This window comes from Ursus americanus, chromosome 10, assembly GCF_024610735.1.
Source record: "Ursus americanus isolate L20-20 chromosome 10, mUrsAme1.1.p, whole genome shotgun sequence".
Lineage (NCBI taxonomy): Eukaryota > Metazoa > Chordata > Mammalia > Carnivora > Ursidae > Ursus > Ursus americanus.
The window spans coordinates 59,005,125-59,028,352 of NC_142136.1; the positions used below are offsets into that span (position 1 = coordinate 59,005,125).

The 23,228-nt window shown below is 40.9% G+C and overlaps 1 long non-coding RNA gene across 1 annotated transcript in view; it reads right to left on the bottom strand.

The window, feature by feature from the left end:
• Window positions 1-23,228, bottom strand: part of LOC123791878 (uncharacterized) — an 85,808-nt gene that overhangs the window by 4,544 nt on the left and 58,036 nt on the right. Inside the window, exon 4 of the long non-coding RNA XR_006779544.2 lies at window positions 5,222-5,343. This is a non-coding gene — a long non-coding RNA (uncharacterized LOC123791878). The remainder of the gene's footprint in view (window positions 1-5,221; window positions 5,344-23,228) is intronic.

The following is a 23,228-nucleotide window of genomic DNA, read 5'->3' on the forward strand; positions in this document are numbered from 1 at the left end:
TTATTCATGAAATATTATGAACAGACTTATTTATCTTAAAGTCAATAGGTACTGTTTTAGATTCTGGGGATTCAGTGTTAAATGAGATAGACCTTCTCTACCCCCATAGAGTTGCCAGGTAATATACAGGACTCAAGATTAATTCAGAACCTCAGATAATGCATAATTTAATAATATTACAAATATTATTACAAATTACATGGAACATGTAATTACAAATATTACATGGAACATATGCTAAAAAATTATGGGTTGTCTCTCTGAAATTCAAATTTAACTGGTATCCTGTATTTTTATCTGCTGAATCTGGCAATCCTGTGACCTCACTGAACTTACAACCTAAGTACCAGAGGCAGAGATTAGTATATACGATTAGCATCCAGTGGACATGTATAACCTAGGAAACCATAAAATGGAAGGCACTGTGACTCTAGATGTGTGGAGGAAAATCTGCCTGTGAACCAAGAATGCCCACCCTCAAGAGCAAGAAATAAACTTGTGTTTGAGCTGTGTGTTGGGATCCATTTGTATCATATTGTCATTGTTATAACAACCTAGCCTAACTAACTTAATGTGTCAGTCCCTGAAATCTACGATCATGCCCCAATTTACTCCAGAATTGAAAGTTTTCACGTAATGTACCAACTACTAAAAAAAAAAAAAAAGTAAATAAAAGCAACAGAGAGGCAGGCCAAACCCTAAAAATCCTTGTACTGTATGTAGTCCTCATGCTAACACAGCTTTAAACCTGAGTGTTCTGAAAGCAGTCATGAAGGACATCAGAGCAATATTTAAAAATAACATGATTTGATGGTTTCCCTAAGCAACTAACACTACATATTATTCCTGGCTATTAAGACATTTTAAATTATTTTTTTCTTTCAGTTCTTGAATGTAGACAGGTGCTGTAGGCATTGAAAATTATAAATAAGACATGCTTTCTGACTTTAGAAAGTGTAGGGCCTAGTAGAGGACATAAAGATACATAATAGTAGGCAAACTATACTCAGTGCCAAAAGATAAGTGCAAATTGTATCTCTAACTGCAGTGAGAAGTTCAAACTGGAGAAGAATAGACTATAGCAACTGAATGAGGAAGCATTTTTTTTTCTTCAAAGCTTTACTGTTTTCTATCTTCAAATTTTATTTAAAAGAATGTGTCAAAAAGTACAAAATACAAAAATAACAGAAAAATAAAAATCACTTTCATCTCACTACCCAGACATAGCCACTGACAACATTTTAGTATATATCTCCTCCTTTATATTTTAAATAAAATTGGGGTCTTTTTATATATGCTTTTCTGTCCTTTTTTTTCTCCTTAATATATTGTGAGCATTTTTCATTAAATAAATTTTAAATATGTCTTTTAATAAATGTACAATACTCCATGCCATGGATGGACTTGTTTTCTTGACTTATTTTCCTCTTATTAGTAGATATTTTGTTTATCTCCAGATGTTTTGCTTTTAACAATAATGATGCATTGAACAGCCCTATATCGGAATCTTTGTAATAATTCAACTATTATTCGAACACTGCCTACTGCCCTGGAAGCTGGAGATACATTAGTGAACAAATAGTCCCAAATCCCTGGCCTCATGGTGGGGAAGGAAAGAGAGATTATAAATATGTAAACTATAAGTTATATCAGATAGTGATAAATGTTATGGAGAAAAATAAAGCAGACAAGAGGATTAAGTGGTAGGACTAGATGTTTCCCTTTTAAACCTGTACTATAGAAATAATTAAAACAGGGAGTGGAATTTGATAAATTGCCCAAAAAAAGAAGTTCAAAATGCTATGAGGGGGCACCTAGGTGGCTCAGTCGGTTGAGCCTCTGCCTTCAGCTCAGGTCATGATCCCCAAGTCCCAGGATGGAGTCCTGTGTCGGGCTCCCTGCTCAGTGGGGAGTCTGCTTCTGCCTGTGACCATCCCCCCTCTCATTCTTTCTCTCTCTCACACTCTCTCTCCCAAATAAATAAATAAAACCTTTTTTAAAAAAATGTTATGAGGAACATTTACCTAAGAGGACAGGTCAAGAAAGAGAAACAAACACTTAGCAGGAAAGAAGGTAGACAACCAGGAACTCAACTTGGCCAAAATAAAGAGAAAAGAGAATTTCAGAAAGGAGAATGTGCTTCTTCAAAAGTTACTGAAACATCAAATAAAGTGGAGACTGAACAAAAACCATTAGATTTGAGAAAGCCATTGTTGACTTTTATAAGGTTCTTGTTAAAGGAATATAGAGACAGAAGAAATACGGTAAATTAGATCACCAGGGATTTTAGTCAAATGAAGGCAGAAAATATAAACAATTTTTTTTGCACTGAAAAAGGGATGGGATGGTAGCTCAAAGGACCAAAGAGTACCTTTATTTGAAGGTAAAGGAAAAAATATGTTTTTAGGTAAAGAGCAGAGGAAAACTGAAGGTGTAAGAGACATATGGTGGGTCTCAGGATTAGGACAGACAGGGTCAAGAGCATAGCTGGGACATTGGGATGTGCAAGAAGGGGCACTGACTTTTCTGAGACCAGAAATAATGACAAGAATATGAACAATGCCTAGCACAGTGCCCAGTGCGATGGTTAATTTTATGTGTCAACTTAACTGGGTCATGAGGTGCCCAGATATTTGGTCAAATGTTATTCTGGGTATGTCTGTGAGGGTGTTTTTGGATGCTGTTAACATTCAAATGGGGAGACCAAGTAAAGCAGATGGCCCTCCCTAAAGTAGGTGGGCCTCATCCAATGGAAGTAGTGACTAGAACCGGAGACTTACCTTCTCACAAGTAAAAGGGAACTCCTCCTGCCTAACTGCATCCAGCTGGGACTTTGGTCTTTTCCTGCCTTCGGGCAGATTCCATACTGACACATTGGCTCTTCTGGGTCTTGAGCTCACCATCTCGTGGACTAGAACTACACCAGCAGCTCTCCTGACCCCAGTTTGCAGGCTGCAGATCTCAGGACTTCTCAGCCTCCATAATTATGTGAGCCAATTCTTTATTCTCTCTCTCTCTCTCCTGTTTCTGTTGGTCCTGTTTCTCTGGAGAACCCTAACATGCCAGTACATAGTACTAAATGTATAATGTGTCTGTGTCGAAGGACAGAATCCATTATACAGAAATTTAGAGGTAAAGAGGATGAATGCTGAGGGAGTTATGGGAAAAAGATGGCCACCAAAGCTGACCAGTGAAACCCAGAGCTAAGCTGAATGCTTCCGGGAAATCCCTGTAGTGCTAACAGGGAACAGTATGGACAAGCAAGCAGGTCATCTGGGCTCTTAATGGGCAAAGATCCTGGCTGGCAGGTGATCGACCTCTTACAGATTCAACAAGCATTCCTGTAAGTGGTCAGAGCTCGGAGTCAGGAAGCTGCAAACAGGCAAAGACCAAATGTTCTTGGCATCAAGGAAATGGGAAGAAAACAGATATTTCATTGCCTACTTGCACCAGGCACTCTGCTAGAGCTTCCCATGATCATTTAATCTCCAAAGAAACCTGCCAGCTAAGTGTTCCTACTTTTTCGGAGAAGGAATTGGGACACCAAGAAATATTAATGAACAAAGTTCAAAGTCACAAAGCAGAAGAAAACTAGAACCTGGATCTGAATCCAGAGGCATAATTCTGGCCAAGTCTGGCAGAAGTTATCATTGACCCATCCGTGGGAACTGGTGCTTAGGAACAGAGCTCCAGTCCCTGTAAAGACCAGAGGAACTGGGATACCCAGCAGGAAACCAGGGTGGAGACTCAGGCACAGGGGAAAATGACAAGGAGACAATCAACCAAATCTCTCATGAGGGAGGAATTTGCTCATAAGAACAAGATGGAGGTGGCTCAGTCGGTTAAGCGTCTGCCTTTGGCTTAGGTCATGATCCCAGAGTCCTAGGACCAAGCCCTGAGTTGGGCTCCCTGCTCAGCAGGGAGTCTGCTTCTCCCTCCACCTCTGCCCTTTCTACCGCTTGTGCTCTCTTTACCTCTCTCGAATAAATAAAATCTTAAAAAAAAAAAAAAAGAACAAGATAGAGAGGATAAAGGGGTGAGAGCTTCTAGGATATTAGTGAGAATGTCATTCTAATATTCAGTTCCTAGTCTCCAAAGACCCATGTTCTAAAGCAGTGAATAAAATATCTTAACATCTTATTATGCAATATCTATTATTGATGATGGGCACACAGGAGCTCTCATGACATCCACTTAATTTGCAGATTAAATGATGCTCCTTGTTCCCTCTTTAAAACATGCCACAGCATGGTATATGCTCAAAAGTGGTAGAATTCCCTTTAATATAATTGTGAACTTCTGCTCTCCCAGCAAGTTCCGTGCTTGTGTAGTTGCCCTCTTCCCTCAAGCCCCTCTATACCAGTTGAACTTGTCATTGTACTCATGTTCATTAATTAAATATTATGTAAACCAATGGAATGTAAACAAGTCACTGACGAAATTGCTGTCAAATTAGATGTAAGCAAGAAAACTGCAAAAGCCCGGGAAAAGTAAAAATCTACAAGTATTTTGCATGTCAAAAGATGGACAAAAGAAATGCAGTTCAGGTTAAAACAAAAAGTTTAAGGTTCCTAGCATCCTCTTCTCTTCTCTGTGCTTTAATTGACTTTTGCAATTCACCGACTACCGGCGTTGGATGAGAACGCTTTTACTCTACTCCGCATCGTACTTGTGTAGCCCTTTTGTTCATTCTTTCTAAAAAAGCACAATCCGTCTAGAAAAGCCAAATTCAAGACCGGAGTCCATGTTCTTCTAGTGACTCCATTCAGCACTTTTATGTGAAACCTCAGTACGGAGTATACTACTACCTGTCTGATGACACTAGTCGTCTGTCTTAGGGATCGTGTGACTCCTACGGATTCAATTTTGCATCGTGAACCCTATGCGTCACTACTATTCAGAAGATTACCAGGAATTACACATTTGAGGGCCAGATTGTTGCTGTTGTCTTGTTACAGGCCAACATATATAGCACTTTAATAGTTCTGTCAGTAAGGAATCTTAGAAATAATCTAGTGCAATTCTTTTGTATTAAAGACAAGTAAACTAAGGACGAGGGTTAGAGACACTTGCCCAAGGTAAAAAAAAAAAAAAAAATTAAGATAAAATTAAGGGGCATGTTTCCATAGCCCCTTACTTTATATCTTCCCCATGATATACAGCACTTCTAATCCAAAGTTCTCAAAGCACTTTTAAAGCAGATCATTAGTGATTCTGATACCTGTGCATCTGATTATTATCCTATTTTCCACCAGCTGGGTTGCCTCCTCTCAGACACTGAAAGGTCAACAGTTTCTTTGCAGATGAATAGTTGAGGGTTGCATTCATCCATAAATAAGAAACCTGAAAAACAAAGGTTATTTTTATCACATATACCAGTGGTAGGCAGTCCAAGCAGGCCTCATTTGTCCACTCGAAGTTTTATGTCATTAAGAACATGAGGCTTTCTCTGTTTTCTTGTTCAGCCAATCTTAATGTGTGCTTGTCAACTGGTAATTAGCTATTTCACCTCAAGTATTGTAGGTTTGCATTGGCAGAAGTAATGGGAAGAAGAAAAGAAAGCACGTCAGCGGAGCTGGACTTGCTTTGAAAAGAGATTTTCTGGCACCACTCCTAATAATTTCCTCTTAGATCCGATTGGCCAACTGTGTTGCTTGGCCCCTCTTATCTGCAGAGTGGCTGCACTCTGTGTTGGGAGGGCAACCAGCAGTCTCTATCATGGCGGGACTGTTGCCAAGATTAAGAAGAAGGTACGTGTGCTACTTAGCATGTGCCTGGCATCTAGCAGATGCCGAAAAGCTGGTAGCTCTTATTTTGTCAGAAAAAAATTTGAAACTAGCCGTGACGTCTCCAAATTTCCTCCACAGTAATTACGAAGAAGTGTTTTAGAGTTGTAAAGAATCTAGTGTGGTAACAAAATACTTTTTAGGAGAAAAAGAAGGTTTTTACTAAACTTCCACTTGACACTAAAATATCGGTATAGCAAATGAATGACTGAATGAATGAGTGAATAAATAAATAAATAAATAAATAAATAAATAAATAAATAAATAAATAAAATATTGGTGTGGCAACTTTTAAAAACTCATTTGATTAACCAGATCATCATTTTGGGCAATGGTCAATAGTTTAAGAATGTTCCCTGTTGTCTCAAAAATTTTAAAGATAAATGACACTATTTCTCTTTGTGTTTTATGAGTTAGAAAATATTATGTTTGGGGCGCCTGGGTGGCACAGCGGTTAAGCGTCTGCCTTCCGCTCAGGGCGTGATCCCGGTGTTATGGGATCGAGCCCCACATCAGGCTCCTCTGCTGGGAGCCTGCTTCTTCCTCTCCCACTCCCCCTGCTTGTGTTCCCTCTCTCGCTGGCTGTCTCTATCTCTGTCGAATAAATAAATAAAATCTTTAAAAAAAAATTATGTTTAATTACCATTAAATGTAGTTTTTATCATAACTGCAGCATGCTCAAATTAGTGACACATTGAGAAAATCTCTGTCAAACCATTAAAACTTGACCACAAACATCCATTTGTATTATTCATATATTGTTAAGTAAAGACTTTGACCTTCAAAAGATGAATCTGTGGTTTTCAATGGGTTTCTGATTTTAGTTGCAAAATTTCTAGTTCGCAATAAACATTGCCATTAGAATGGTAATACCAGAAGTACTATGTGACATTCTTGCTTTTGTGAAGCAACAATAAGAAAAAAAAAGACAAATGTGTGTTTTGTAAGAAAATTAACCATTTTAACACAAAAAATAAAAAATATTAACCGAATTTCATGGATATAAAAATACCTATAGCTAACATCTGCCTCACACATATGATGTATCCTGTAGGTACCAGTCAATCCCATGATAAAACAAAAGCTCAAGCACAATCCATATGTGTGTGTGTTATACTGGACTATTACCATTACTATGTAAATTGTTTTGAAATGAGTAGGAAAAAAAAGAATTCACATAAACCTCTGCCTAAATACTTTCTTTAAAACGAACTAAATATGAGAGGGGTGTGTGGGGGGGGCAATTCTTTGGAAGGCAATCTATCCTTTTTAAAAGTCTATCTAGGGATCATTATGCTTAGGGCTTTACAAATACCTACATTTCACAATCTGAGTAGTTAATACTCCAGGAAGGGGAATCACGTGGAAAGGAGGCATCAGAGGGACTCTTAAGAGGAGCTGCCATTCAAAGGTGGAACACAGTCCTCTCCTCCACGCCCTAAGGACATAATTGTCCCATGAATATGACTTAGCCTCTTTGTTGTTCATGTAGCAATTTTGTGACTTTTGATGTCAACAGATGTATTGTGATTTTAATTTTCAAATCTGTGAAACGCAATTTCGGTTTAGGGTTCCTCTTCAAAATACAACCGAAGACAATACAAGCAATGTAGTATAAAGCAATGAATAATTAAATGAATTTAGCCGATTCATGCAGTTTGAGCCCAAGCTGCCCCCTTGATTACAAGGTTTGTCTTTTTTCCTCTATTATTACCAAAATACTTGACTCAGTTCTCCAGTTAACTTCATACACGCCCATGTTCATGTACATATATCTGCAAACTGCAGTTTTTAACTACCATAGCTCTACCAGGGGGCATGTGCCTGCTTCTTTCTTTAGGCCTTTTTCTTGTATATTATTCCTTTTGCTTGGATCTATCCCATCCCTGTAGGTAAGCCTGTAGTATACGAGCCTTTCTCTTTGTTTATTTCATCTAGCCTAATTCCCCCTCTCCCAGCTCCATGCGGGAACCCTCACCCCCAGTCCAAGTTAGCACATACCCTACTTTTACCTATAGCGCTTGCGACAGCATCAGCATTTCATTAGCAATAGTCTCACTGCTGGAAGTCCGGCTCAGCTGTGAAGGAGAATTTGTTTAGGCATAACGACGACATCAATATTGAAAAGATATTTTCGATATCTTTTGAAAAGAACCAAAATCAAATGCATGTCTCTCTTTAATCCATTGGAACTTTACAGATTAAAAAATAAAGTTCAAGTGCACTTCGTTTTTCTCACTAATGCATCCACAAGATCCTTTTATGCCTTAAGGAGTACCATTTTCCCTTTCATAACGCATTCTCAAATCTATTAGCTGCTCAGATCTGATAGTTTGCTCCTTTCTGCGGATCAGGCTAAGCAAACTCCCATGGCAGCAAGCCACCAGGAATTCCAGTTACAGAAGATTGCCATATTCCTTCACAAAAAGGGCCCAGAAAGTGCTAGAACACCCTATTCCTCTTAACCGTCCCTAACCTTCACTCGAGGAAAGGGCAAAGGTGAAGTAAAAATGTCTGGCATGATAGATTTTTTTAATGAAACAAAAATGTATACTTGTATTATGGATAAGCTACATTTTATTTTATTTATTTTTTTTAAAGGAAAGGAATGACTTTTTTAAAGATTTTTTATTTATTTATTCGACAGAGATAGAGACAGCCAGCGAGAGAGGGAACACAAGCAGGGGGAGTGGGAGAGGAAGAAGCAGGCTCATAGCAGAGGAGCCTGACGTGGGGCTTGATCCCATAACGCCGGGATCACGCCCTGAGCCGAAGGCAGACGCTTAACTGCTGTGCCACGCAGGCGCCCCGGATAAGCTACATTTTAAAGTATGTCCTGCCTTCTTTTCTCAGGTATAAAAATATTTCAAGGCAATTTCAATAAACTGGATTTCAAGAAACTCCTAAAACATATTTGGTGATTTGCTTTCATTTTGTGTGAATTTTAATGTGTATTTCAAACACATTGCTATACCAGAGTATATAGGTTTGGCTGTCATTTCATAGCTGTCAAAGGGAAACTCTTATTTTAAACCTCTACGTCATCATTAAATAGTTCTAATAATAAAAGGCCTAAATTTTAAGTCCTGGGGGACATCAAAGTATCTCATTTACTATGTTGTTGAAGCTCTGGCAGCATGTTGCAAAACTGATATGTAATAGACTAAGAGAGGAAGAACAAAACTGGACACTGTTACCTGGTTGTTGACAGTACGAAGATGATAAAATATTTTGTTTAAAGCTAGTGGGCTATTTTAATAAGTGAACCAAGAAAGGGTGGGGGAGCTCCTAGATGTATCTATTTTAGGACACATCTTATCACTGACCCCTTTTCCTCCTTAAGTAAATGTATTCCTCCTCATACATAGCTCAGAGCATTGTTACAACATCCTTGGGAAAGCAGTCATTTGAAAATGGAGTTAAAAGTCCACATTGCAGCCTTGAAATGTGGTTGAGTCGTGTGATGACCTTGGAGACTTAGCTCCAATTGTGCAAAGTCTCATAAAAGTGGACCTAGCATAGCTTAGAAAATACATAACCCCTGAATTCTTTTTTATTCTACTAAATATTTTTACTTGTTATGGTCTCCTTGAGCAAGTGTTGGCACTGGTGAAAGGGCAATGGGCATTTGCCTAATGGTCTGAAGTTTGATAGCCAAAAATAAACATAAGGGGAAAAAAATCATGACTTTCAGAGGCATGACTTTGAAACTTGGCCCAGGCTGAATTCAAGTTTACCTTTGCACTAAAACAAAAAAGTTTACTAGGCAAATGGGTAAACGGTAGAGTTTATCTTACTTCATAATGAATGTTAAACTATCCAAGATCATTGGGGCTCAAAATTATTCACAAATAATGAGAACATTGCAAACACGTATAAAAATTATCTAATTTTCATAACTTGATCCTTTTCTTTTACCCATGAGTTGTGTTGCTGTATTTTGAAAGTTATAAAAGTTTTTTATTTTTTATTTTTTTTTTAAGATTTTATTTATTTATTCGACAGAGATAGAGACAGCCAGCGAGAGAGGGAACACAGCAGGGGAGTGGGAGAGGAAGAAGCAGGCTCATAGCAGAGGAGCCTGATGTGGGGCTCGATCCCATAACACCAGGATCACGCCCTGAGCCGAAGGCAGACGCTTAACCGCTGTGCCACCCAGGCGCCCCTATAAAAGTTTTTTAAATTTACGAACATAAAAACTTATGAAACTTTTAGAACAGTTGTGATTAGATAGATGAGAGAGAGAGAAACAGAGAGGAGGTATGTGTCTATTTATGTTGATAATTAAATTCAGTTGATAATTCTCAACTGGAGATCGTTAACTGGGAAACATTTGGAAATATATGAGAGCACTTCTTGTTTCTCAGTGACAGAAGGGAGATGCCCAGCAGAGAGCTTCTGACATTCAGTGCCAGGAGCTAAGAATACGAAACATCCTGCTAAGTGTGGGACCGCCTGAACAACCATGAAATGCCGGTAGTGCTGTCACCCTTGACACGAGGGACCTAGCTATTGCAAGTAAATGAAGTGTTGTGAAAAAGTACAGAAGCAGAGGAGTCTAGGGGTTCTGTGTGGACTATGGAACCACCCAGCTAGAGCTCAAATCCCATTTCTGGCTGTATGACCATGGCCATGTTAATTAAATGGTTTAAGCCTCAGTTGCCCCACCTGTAAAATGGGCATGCTAGTAATAATTGCCTCACAGAATTTTGTCGTAAAGACTAAACAAGTTAAAATATATAAAGTGCTTGGCGTATGGTAAGTTCTCAATGTTGGCTATTGCTATTACAAATTCACTCAAGTCCTTCGTTTTACGTTAATTGGAGTGGGTGAGAGGATGTACAAATACAGTCTTTAAAACCTGAGGCTTCTAAATTTAAAAATCTTCAGTCTGGAATCCATTATGTGTCCAAAGATATTTCCTGGTGATGACAGCCACCATGTAAGCATGCTCCCAGTCATCAAATGTATTCAGATGAAGCCGGGGGAGAAGGTTGAGTGGGAGCAGGAAGCATTCCCTGGTTAAAGAAAATTTGTGTGGGCTGCAAAAAAGGAAGAGTGTCAGGTGGACACTTTATAGGGTGAAGGGAGGCACAGGAGATCTGAGCAAATGATAATGGTGAGTTTGCACAGTGAGACGCTACTGAGGAGAGATGACTACGAACCTAAGACCACGAGGAAAACCCAAGTCCAGATGACAATCAAGTTGCAGAATCCGTGGAACACACTGCATTTCCATGGGGTCTGTAAGCCTTGAGCCTATCAGCGCCGAATGGGAACGTTCTGAATAGTTCAATGCTTCTTTCTGTAAGAGAGCAGGCTCCCCGCTCTGCAGTGAAATTGTGGAATTGTTGTTTGCACACAGAGCTTGTTTGTGTAACACTCATTTTTAACTATAATTCAGTCTTTTGAAACCGGTAAAGGAAAAGCCAATGAAAACCAGTTTTACTTCTATTAAGAATTTAAAAGGCCAAAAGTGAATATTGAATTAATCTTAGTGTTTTATACATTTAAAAAACAACAACGGAATCCAAATGAGAATGAGGTTAGTGCCTGTGGGAAGAATAGAATTGCTCATCACAGGTGGATAGGACGCATTTTTCGTAAGTACAAATTAAGCAGCCTGAAACAAAAGGAACTAAAAAGACAAAAGAATACCAGTCGCCCTTCGAATTTTTTAAAGTTCTGTCGACTGTCAGATGTTTTATGTGATGATTCAAATGATCAAATCACAAATAGATTTTTTTTCATCACAAATAGATTTTAGTAAGATCACCATTAGTAGATGTCCAAAAATAGCAGTGATAGTACTATGTTGATTCATTCTTTTTCAAAGACTGAGTCACAAAGGACAAAACCTAGTGAATTGGATATGATGACAGCTATCCTATTCCCCTATCTGTCTCTCTTGGCCCCCCATACCCCCCAAACCTTTGCATCGCTCAAGGTTCAATATCTTCCATTATATTTTTTAGCTATACACTTGCATCGGGCACACACACTTTCTGGACATGTTCTTAAAGTCATCTTATTGGCACTGTTGTGAATGTTTCTCAAACCTCTGTCTCCAGCATCAGCCACTTGCTTGCACTCCAGTCATCATGTTTCCGAGAACTCTTAGAAATACCACTTAAGTACAAAAATTCTACCCTAACACACACACATTTCCTTCTTACACCTCACATGCAATCAACAAATCTGGTCTATTTTCAAAATATATCCAGAGTCTGATTACTTCTCTTTGCCCCCAACCTGGCCCACGCCGCCATCAACTCTTCCCAGATTGATGTAGCCTCCTCCCTGGTGTCCAAGCTTCCACCAGTACCCCTGACCCACCCCACTCTTCTGAGCACAGCAGCCACAGCAGTGCTTTTAAAATGAAAGCCACGTCCTAACTCAACTCTGCACAAAACCCTCCAGGGGCATCCCATTTCCTGTAGAATAAAGCCATAAATTTCTTATGATCTGTAAGGTCCTACCCAATGAGACCTTGACCTTGTCTCTTCCTCTGTGTTTCCTTGTTCATTCTTCTCTCCATTCCCTCTGGCTGGAATGCTCCCCACCCCCCCAGACACCTGTGTGACACTTGCATCCTCCTCGAGGTCTTTACCTAAATGACTTCTCAGTGAGGACTTTTCTGACTCCTGGAGTGCCCCTTCCCCACTTTACTGTTCTCCGCAACACTTATCATTGGCATGAACTGCAGTTCACTCTATTGTTTATTTTGTGTCCCTCCACACGGGAACGTATGGGGACAAGGATCTTTGTTTTGTTCACTGATGGATCCCCAGTGTCTAGAACAAGGCCTAGCATACAAACATCATTAAATGAATATTTATTGAATGAAAGCAAAAATCTCCAACTCTTCTAAAACTAGCTTCTAATAAGGACTACCCTATTTTTCCTAAGGGTCCACAGTTTTCTCCTGCTACAACTGCATCTAGATTCAAAATTCTGCAATTATCTTTGTCATGTGACTAGCTGCTAAATTCTTTCAATTCCACAACATGATTGGACTCTGTCCCCCTCCTTTTTATTTCTGCGGCTACCACCATCATTAATGACAGCAGAGGTTGGAATTGGAAGACTTGGGTTTGAATTCCATCTCCATCGTTCCCCAGTTATAAGATTTGGGCAAGTTCATTTGGGGTGGGGGAGACCAGGTCTCCATTGGTCAAGTCATACCTACTTTATAGGTGGTTAGGAGTATTAAATAAGAAAATGTATTTAAAGCATGGATTTTTACCGTATGATCTCTGTGGAATTTAGGAAACAAAACAGATGAACATATGGGAAGGGGGCAAAAAGAGAGAGAAGGAAGAAGCCATAAGAGACTCTTTTTTTTTTTTTAAAGATTTTATTTATTTATTTGACAGAGAGAGACAGCCAGCGAGAGAGGGAACACAAGCAGGGAGAGTGGGAGAGGAAGAAGCAGGCTCATAGCGGAGGAGCCTGATGTGGGGCTCGATCCCATAACACCGGGATCACGCCCTGAGCCGAAGGCAGACGCTCAACCGCTGTGCCACCCAGGCGCCCCGCCATAAGAGACTCTTAACTATAGAGAACAAACTGAGGGGTGATGAAGGGAGGTGGGTGGGGGATGGGCTAGATGGGGGATGGGGATTAAGGAGGGCACTTGTTGTGACGAGCCCTGAATGATGTATGTAAGTGATGAATCACTGAATTCTACTCCTGAAACCAATATTACACTATATGTTAACTGACTAGAATTTAGATAAAAATTAGGCAGAAAAATAAATAAAGCATGTATTTGTGCCTGACACATAGTAGTGATTAATCTATTCCCTCGTGCCTGATCCATGACAATAGATTTCTAACTCATATCCCTTCTCCTGTCTGATTCTTTTTTAATACTTCATATCATTACTACCAAATATATTTTCAATAAGTATTGCTTTGATCATGTTACTCAGTTACTCAACAACTTTCAAAATCTTCTTACAAAGGAAATTATAATTTGAGTGCCTACTGTGCCTCACGTACTATTATACATGTTTCATAATTTGATAATTTAATAAAACCAAACCAATTCATCTAGCATTCAAAGCTTACCCAAATCTGCTTCTCTTCCTCTTAGCCGTTATGGTCACTTCTATGTGTCAGTTTGGCTAGCACGGTACCCAGATATTTGGTAAGCACCAGTCTAGATGTCTCCCACTCTTCCTTCCCTCCCTCCATACACACACATCCTATTGGTTCTGTTCTCTGGAAAATCTCAAAACACTAGCCATATGAAGACCCATCAAGACTTGTCCTATATGGCTCATCTCCTCCCTAATCTGTCACCACTCTAGCCAGAAGTAGTAATTTTTTACTATAGATTCCTTGATTTTTTAAAAAAAACCCTTCTTATTGCAGCAATTTGTATTTGTAATAATTTCCTTACAAGGAAGCATGCTATCCCACCTCGGCCACTGAGTTACCTAGTGAAAGTTACTTAACATCTCTGAGCCTCTATTACATCATGGTAAAATGAGGAGAGTAATGTTCTTACTGAATTGCTGCATAGGAAATGTATATGCTCCCTAGAGTGAAAATTGTATTTAATTCCACTAATCTCCAGGAAGCTTGCATGGAAATGGGCCATATTCTGTCCTGGCAGGCTCAGGAATGAAGACAGATCTTCAGGGTTAGGTGGTAACTAACCATCTCAGAGCATAACTGATCTGTGGTTCTAAGACTGAGCACACAAGGTGGTACATGTGTAAGACAGACCTACAACCAAAAGATCAACCCAAGACAAAGATTACTGGCGAGGCCGAATACTCAAGATCTAGGGCACCGCCCACTTTAGAAAGTGAGCAATCACCAATATTTCAAGTAGGAGAAATGCTCAGCTTGGGGAGCTCTAGCTATTTTCCTTCAGCAAGTAAACCCAAAATTTTAGCAGGGCTTTATATGGACACTCAGAACGGATTCCATCACGTTGATTCCCTTGCATCTGAATGTTCCAGGGTCTTAGGGTGGGGGCAGAGCAACATATGCAGCTTGAGGATTGTAACTTTAAAGGAATGATCGTGTTTTTCCTTCCCCTTTTTTCTGTGTTGCTGCTGAATACAACAGGAAGTCTTGGATCTTGATGACAAGGACCACACCCTAGGGTAGGAGAGTAGTAAAAGTAAGAGCCTGGGGGGTTCCTGGGTGGCTCAGCTGGTTAAGCATCTGCCTTTGGCTCAGGTCATGATCCCAGGGTCCTGGAATCAAGCCCCTTGTCAGGCTCCCTGCTTAGCAGGGAGTCTGCTTTCTCACTCTCTCTTTCTGCTCGTCCCCCCGCCTCGTGCTCTTGCTCTCTCTCTCAAATAAATAATTTAAATCTTAAAAAAAAAAAAAAACAAAGAGTCAAAGCCTGGGTCTTGGTCTTGGTAAAGGTACCATATTGGCCTTGAACTGCCTAAACTTACACTTTAATATTGTTTGGTGTTAGGATAGCCAAACTAATATAGAGCAGATTATAGGAAAGTCTGTTAATCAAACGGTGAGTTTTTCAGATATAGCTTAGGTACAAAGGGTAGGCTAAACCTATACACCCAATCTGTGCTTTCCCTGGGAAGTGCCAGTCTTGGCTCCAAGTTGTGGCCTGAACATTACTCCTTTATTTGATGGCCACAACTGCTGAACACAGCCGCGGTCAGAGCTCCCGGGACTGAGCTCCCTTCTGTCGTTTGCTACGGAGCTGTGAGAGCCACTTCCGGACTCCTTGACCCTCTCCTAGGCAAACTTGATTATGTGTTGGCATGTAGTCACAGTCCTTAGCTTCGTTCCTGAAATTCTCTCCTGGCTTCCGACGGAAAATAAGAACTGCAGACCTAGACTTCAGAGACCAGTGTAGTGAATGAGGAACCCTGTCTGGTCCCAGAAGCCACTGGGATCATCCCTGAGTGCTTTGCAGGGCTTTGTCCAGTGAGTATGAGCTTTAGCCTGAGACCAGCATTGAAGAAATTCGCTAGACAAAAATGGAGAACTCCTATACCATTAGATATCTTGGAACTCCTTCTGGGTCCTATAAACACTGCAGATTTTGTCCATACTGCAATAACTCCAAAGCTGATAAATACATTCTATTTCTTCCTTTCATTTTTTTGTAGTTTTTGCTATGATAAAATATCCGTAACATGAATATACTATTTTAACCATTTTTAAGCATACAATTCAGTGCATTAACTACATTCTCACTGCTAGGCCACTCTCACCACTCTCCTTCAGCCCCAACTCAAATGTTGTATGTATTAGATGCTAATTCCCCATTATTCCCTCCTGCCAGCCTTTGGTAACCACCCTTCTACTTTCCATCTCTATGAATTTGCCTATTCCAGGTACTACAAATAAGTATGAGGCACAGGGGCGCCTGGGTGACACAGCGGTTAAGCGTCTGCCTTCGGCTCAGGGCGTGATCCCGGCGTTATGGGATCGAGCCCCACATCAGGCTCCTCTGCTATGAGCCTGCTTCTTCCTCTCCCACTCCCCCTGCTCGTGTTCCCTCTCTCGCTGGCTGTCTCTTTCTCCATCAAATAAAGAAATAAAAAAAAAAATAAGTATGAGGCACAAAATCCTACAATATTTGTCCTTTAGTGACTGGCTTATTTCACTTAGCATAATGTCTTCTAGGTTCATCCATACTGTAGCATGTGTCAGAATTTCCCTCCCTTTTAATGCTGAATAATAGTCCATCGCATGTATGTACCGCATTTTATTCATCCACTCATCCATTGATGGATACTTGGATTCCTTCCATATTTTAGCTGCATAGAAACCTTGCAGCTATGAATATAGGTGTATGAACATCTATTCAAGTCTCTACTTTCAATTCTTTTGGGTATATACTTAAAAGTGCAATTGCTAGATTATATAGTAATTCTATGTTTGGTTTGTTTTTTTTTTTTTTTGAAGAACACTATACTGTTTTCCACAGCAGCTGCACCGTTTACCTTCCCATCAGCGATAAATACGGATTCCAGTATCTCTACATCCATGTCAATATTTTTTATTTTCTGCTTTTTTCCCCTTTATTACAGCTCTCCTAGCAGATGTAAAGTGGTATCTGTCTCTCATTTTTAATGTCGTCAATTAATTAGAATTTTAGAAGCTCTTACCAGTCAGTGCTAGTGTGAATCTTCTAGTGCTGACTATATTCTTTGATAAAGTGCTTAATGGAAGAGTTAGATATGGAATGGACTTGTCTGCTAGTTGTCACACCTCATTCCTCAAAAGTTCCTTCCCCAATTTTCAACCAAACTACTTCATCAGTTTTACATACTGCATGTCTGATTAAGACTTGGCTTGATAAGAGTTCCTTGGCTTAAAAGAAAAGTTTGAAAACTTTCAGCCTACTCCATACTTTCTAAGGTTCAAAGAGCTTAAGTGACTTTTCCAAGGTTTTTCCGCCAGGTATTGGCAGAGGTAGGATTTGAACAGGAATGTATCCAATGAGACAGAGAGTATGCCTAGTAGCCATCATGGCAGGCAGGCTTCCTTTCAATGATGCATTCACTTCTTCAACATCCATTACACACACAATTTAACTGCAAAACAGAATTCACTTACAAAATAGACCAGCCTTTGTCTTTCTCTCCCATCAATTTGACAAGGAGATTGGTAAGGGAGCAGGCGAATGAAACATGCTCTGGTGAATACCATCATCTTAGTAGACAAGAGACCAACGATAGCGACAAAACTTCATTCCAAAAGATTACACGTGAGACACACTTATGTTGGAGAAATAGGAGCATAGTCAGTTGTTTCTAAAGAGGAAATGTATCACAGTCAAAATATTTTTTTAAATTATAGAATTAAAAATATTTCTGTGCAATATACTGCATTAACGCCGTAGGAGATAAAAAGTGAAAGAAGGTGGCATCGGCCACGCTTAGAAGAAGCTTATGATATAATAAGGGACTAAGATAAGTGTCCACATACAACGAGCTGGGTAATACAAATACTTGAAAGACCTGGGTAAGGTAACAGTGCTGAAAGTTTTGTTTTGTTTTTTTTTTTTTTTTAGAGATTTACAAAAGAGAAAAACCACACTTGGCTGGGGAATATCCAGAATGGCTTTGTAACGAACTTTGTAAAAGAGGACGTAAAGGAAGAATGCCATGGCATATGCTCTGAAAGGTGGGGAGATGTCAGCAAGTAGAAGGGGACTCAAGGGAGAGAAGGCCGATTCAAGCAGGAGAAAGGATGTACAAAGACACTAATGAGGACAATCGCAAGTCATATTCCAGAATGTTGACTTTAGGTAGATTTCGGCTATCTATAGGGTAGTTGCAGGTAGCTGCATCTATAAAGATGAGTTGGGAGCATGTTGAAGAAATCGCCTGCTATAGCAGGCTGCGAAACTTAGACTCTACTAACTGGAAAGGTAAGGAGGAGTCATCACAGGCTTATCAGAACACTAGGATTTAGGGACAAGTTATAAGGACTAGCAGTTTCTCTGTGCCTCAGGTTGTCATATGCAAATGAAGGGGATGTGCTACAGGCACTGCTTTTGGAAGATTTCCCTCCCATCAAATGTCCCATTTCAAAGAGGACAAGGGCAAAAATTATGGCTGTATCAATGAGGAAACCTGGTGCAAGAAACTTAAATATTGTGCCTTGGAATGGGTACAGAGTGGATTGGAGCTAGGGTTACATTTAGGAATTTATTACAACAGTCTAGTCCACTAAAAAGTAGAGGCCCATAACCGGGACAATCATGAGACTGCACACACACTAGAAAAGCACACTGGAAGAAGGTACAGAACTTTGCAACCAATGGAAGGGAAGAAGGAGGAGGAGGAGGAGAAGAAGAAGAGAGGGGTGGGAGGGGAGAGCAGAGGAGGAGAAGGGGACAGCATAGATAAGCATGAGTGAGCTTGGAGTGATTGGTAATTGGGAGAATGATGGTCCTATTAACAGAAGTAGTCTAAGTTAGGAGGAAGAGCCAGTTTGGAGCTGTGGTAGTGGAAGGTTATGGATTTGGTTTGGGACCTATTGATTTTATAGTATCACTGGCCATCTGGGTCAAGTTATCCAGCAGGCAGTTGAATTGGCTTGAAGCTGGGGCTACATTCCTAAGAACCATGTGCAGTGGTGAGAGTTAAATCCACAGGTAAAAGACGGAGGCAGCAGGAACTCCAGAGGGAGTCCTTAGAGGTGAAGCCTTGGGAGACAGTCATGTTTAAGAAAAACCTAGAGAAGTTGAGGCATGCTTAGGTTGATTAGAAGGGTAAGTAGAAGGAGGTCCTATTGTGCTTTGGAAATCCAGGGGTGCCAGATAATATACGGCTCCTCCAGATTCACTCCCCAACCTTCTCCATTCTGCTTTCAGAAGCTGCCCCCACATGGCTCCATGTCTTTGGCTTCAGGATGGGTTTAATCAAAGGGGAGTCTGGTAGGAGATTCAAAGGAGGGGGGACAGGGAGAGGTTGCCTTGGGGCGGCTCTGACTCTTATCCAAAGGTGGCTCATGGCTCCTCTCAAGCACCTCCTACGCATGATTCTCTCTCCTTACAGGCTCCATAACTTTCTCTTGCCTTGTCCCTTTGGGGCCAAGCATGGTAACTGCCCAGCTTCTGCCATATCTGAATTAATCCGATCCATATCGTTCCCTTAACTCTGCCTGCACTTTCACAATTAGTCCCTTACAAACATTCGTAAGTTATCCTATTTGAGTGTTCTGTTTTTCTCTTGTTGGGACCCTGATTGATGTATCTGCTGAACCCTAATATGAACAGTCAGTATTGACTAGCAGTCTGCCTGGGAACACTGAGGTTGTCCGAGCCCCAATCAAAGCTCTTTTTATTTACTGGAATCAACAGCAAAATTTAATTTCAACCGTAATTCTACCGAGTTCTTGGACTCCTACCCAGATCCTGCTTGCAATTGATTAAAAGGAACCTTTGGTAATCAAACTAAGCTAAGCCCTAAACCAACACCACGCTTTTTGACAAAGATGCTGGTCTATGCATAAAGAAATCGAGCACACCCACAGGTAAGAGAGTAGCATTCCCGATTCTCGATCCTCTCAAGATGGGCACAACTGGCAGTCTTGGCCAAACGCTGTAAGCTACAAGAGAATCCCTTCTCCTTGGCCACGTGAAAGAAATCCTTAGCACTGCTCAGGGGTCGGCGGCCATCCATGGTTGGTGGTCCAGCTTCTCAAGTGCCTTTGACTTTCAGAGCCATACCTGACACTGGTTTTCTAGCTTCAAGAAGACTTCCAGGACAAAAATATCCAACTCCAGATACCTAACCAAATCAAGCCTGGGAGCCCATGCGGACAAATGCAAGATTTCATGGTCTTTTTCAGTGAAAATATTTTAGTGATGGGCATTATAGAGGGAAACTCCTGTAATCCTGGGATAAGGAGGGGCATAGTGAGATTGCTTATGTTTCTGACCCTTGGCCTGTCCCCGCAGAATCTCTAAGGACAGGGTTTTGCGGCCTTGGCAGGGATAAGCTTTAGGTTTCAGGAGAAAAAGAGGTAGTCTTTGATAGTCAAGGAAGCATGTCTAAGTGGTGAATAAGCACAGGCGCTGAGGTTTCAAGAGCAGCTGGGGCGGGAATATGGAGCTGTTCCTCATCTTATTATCACATAGAGACGGACTTCTGAGGCCTCTGAGTATTTCTCTGGTCACTGGTCAGACCTGTACTACGGTTTCCCTGATCACGAGAAAAGAGTGAGAATGAGCCATCTCGGAGACGGCCAAGCTCTTCAGCATCAAAGGGCCAAGGGGGAAGGGGGAGCAGATTTTTTTTTTTAAAGATTTTATTTATTTATTCGACAGAGATAGAGACAGCCAGCGAGAGAGGGAACACAAGCAGGAGGAGTGGGAGAGGAAGAAGCAGGCTCATAGCGGAAGAGCCTGATGTGGGGCTCGATCCCAGAACGCCGGGATCACGCCCTGAGCCGAAGGCAGATGCTTAACCGCTGTGCCACCCAGGCGCCCCTGGGGGAGCAGATTTTTGATGAGTGACAGGTCCTGCTGTCAGGATTCTGCAGTGAGAGTCATAAGGCTGGCAGATGCTGCTAAAAAAGCAAGTACCTTCCATTCAAGGCAATGCTTCTAGCATTTCACAGCCACAGCCGAAGGAGGGGTATGCTCTGGGGGAGAGCCGTGGCTTAGTGTTGGAGATGAGAGTGGCTTGGCATGTAAACCTTAACCCTTCAGCTTAAAGAGGAAGCTACGGGGGAAGGGATTCTGAACTGTGAAATAGGTTTCTGGGGTTGCTTCTATTATCTTTAGGCTTGCGGTTCCCATAATTATTGGTATTCCAAGTCTCACCTTGAGGCTCTGGGAGTGAGAATGTTATCCTAGCCATTGGCAGTTTGATGGCGATGTTTTAAGTGATTTCGTCTATGCATTTAGTACCTTCAACAGAAATGCAGGCCAAGATTTGCTATAAATAATCCTGATCAGGATAATCAGAAGCTGTGGCCATGTGACTTCCTATTTCCCCTTCACTTTGGTTTATATCTACTATATCTTTTGAGATACAGCTACTTCTATGTATTACTACTAATTCCTTGACACCGGATGCTCCTGAACGGTGTGTATCATTTTCCTTTTCTCTTGAATGTACATGCATGTGGAAAATTTATCTTGTAAGTGGGGAAATTTATAGCAAACAGAAAATGCTGCCTTAGTTCAAGTTATCAGAGAAATGCTGGAGGAATTGAAGCAAGTACATTTAGCTACGCCGAGCAGCAACAGCACAGTGATAGTTCTGGGGAAGAAGAGGGAAAATATAGACTGCAATAATAGGACTGTCTCGAAATGATAGCTCTGTGATATGAATGTGATATAAAATTCATTTTTAATAATCAAATGTCTCATTTGCATAAGTACTTATTAAGTATCAGACACTGTTCTGAGCGCATCGCATACACCACCTGATTTAATCCTCACACCAACACTCAGAGGTAGGTCCTGTCATTATTCGTATTTGCTGCTTGGTGACATTGTGCCCAAGTCACACTGTTTATGAGTAGATCACGTATTCAAATTTAGGGGCCACCTTGGAGGCTGGTTACTCCTATGCCCACATGAAAAAGGTGGCACTTTCAAATTAAAGAAGGTGTGTGTGTGTGTGTGTGTGTGTGTGTGTGTGTGTGTGTTCAGTTGGTTTTCTTAGAAAGGGAAATTTACAAAGATGTGTGTAGAGATTAGGGAAAGTGCCCAGAGCTAGAGACAGTAGATTGATCACCCCTACACCCGAAAGGACGGGAGGAGAAGTTGGTGGAACTCTAAAAGAGAGTCATGTTATTCTGTAAGGAGACATCGCCAACCACGTGGAAGGACATGCAGGAGCTAATCGTTAGCATCTTGTACCAACTCTTTATTAAACGATGTCACATTGGCAGCCATATAGGTTGTGGTGATAATCCTATACCACAGAAATCAGCAAATACTACAAACAAGAACTCTCCCTTCTCCTCCTCCTCCTTTTCAGAGAGCCAGTTGTTAAACATTTATAAGCACCCTGTTGGATACAGCGACTCTGAGGTAATCTCTTAATGTGGGAGCTGAGAAAACTCACACCCAGACCTTTCAAGATGGAAAGAAGACCCAGAGAGAATGCAAGTTGGTACAGCCACTCTGGAAAACAGTGTGGAGGTCCCTTAAAAAGTTAAAAATTGAGCTACCCTATGACCCAGCCATTGCACTACTGGGTATTTACCCCAAAGATACAGACATAGTGAAGAGAAGGGTCATATGCACCCCAATGTTCATAGCAGCATTGTCCACAATAGCTAAATTGTGGAAGGAGCCGAGATGCCCTTCAACAGATGACTGGATTAAGAAGTTGTGGTCCATATCTACAATGGAATATTACTCAGCTATCAGAAAGAACGAGTTCTCAACATTTGCTGCAACATGGACGGCACTGGAGGAGATAATGCTAAGTGAAATAAGTCAAGCAGAGAAAGACAATTATCATATGATTTCTCTTATCTATGGAACATAAGAACTAGGAAGATCGGTAGGGGAAGAAAGGGATAAAGAAAGGGGGGGTAATCAGAAGGGGGAATGAAGCATGAGAGACTATGGACTATGAGAAACAAACTGAGGGCCTCAGAGGGGAGGGGGGTGGGGGAATGGGATAGACCGGTGATGGGTAGTAAGGAGGGCACGTATTGCATGGTGCACTGGGTGTTATACGCAACTAATGAATCATCGAACTTTACATCAAAAACTAAGCATGTACTGTATGGTGACTAACATAATATAATAAAAAAAATTAAAAAAAAAAAAGAAAGACCCAGAGAACACTGGAGCCTCTTGATCTGTTCTGTTCAAACCATCCTCTGGGGGAGACAGCAGGTGGAGGAGGGTTGAGAGTGGATACCTTCCTATCCATCTTTATCACCCCTGATTTCCCACAGCAATGGAGGTAACTTTGACACATAATTGGAAACAGTGGATTTTCTGGTAAGGTCAGC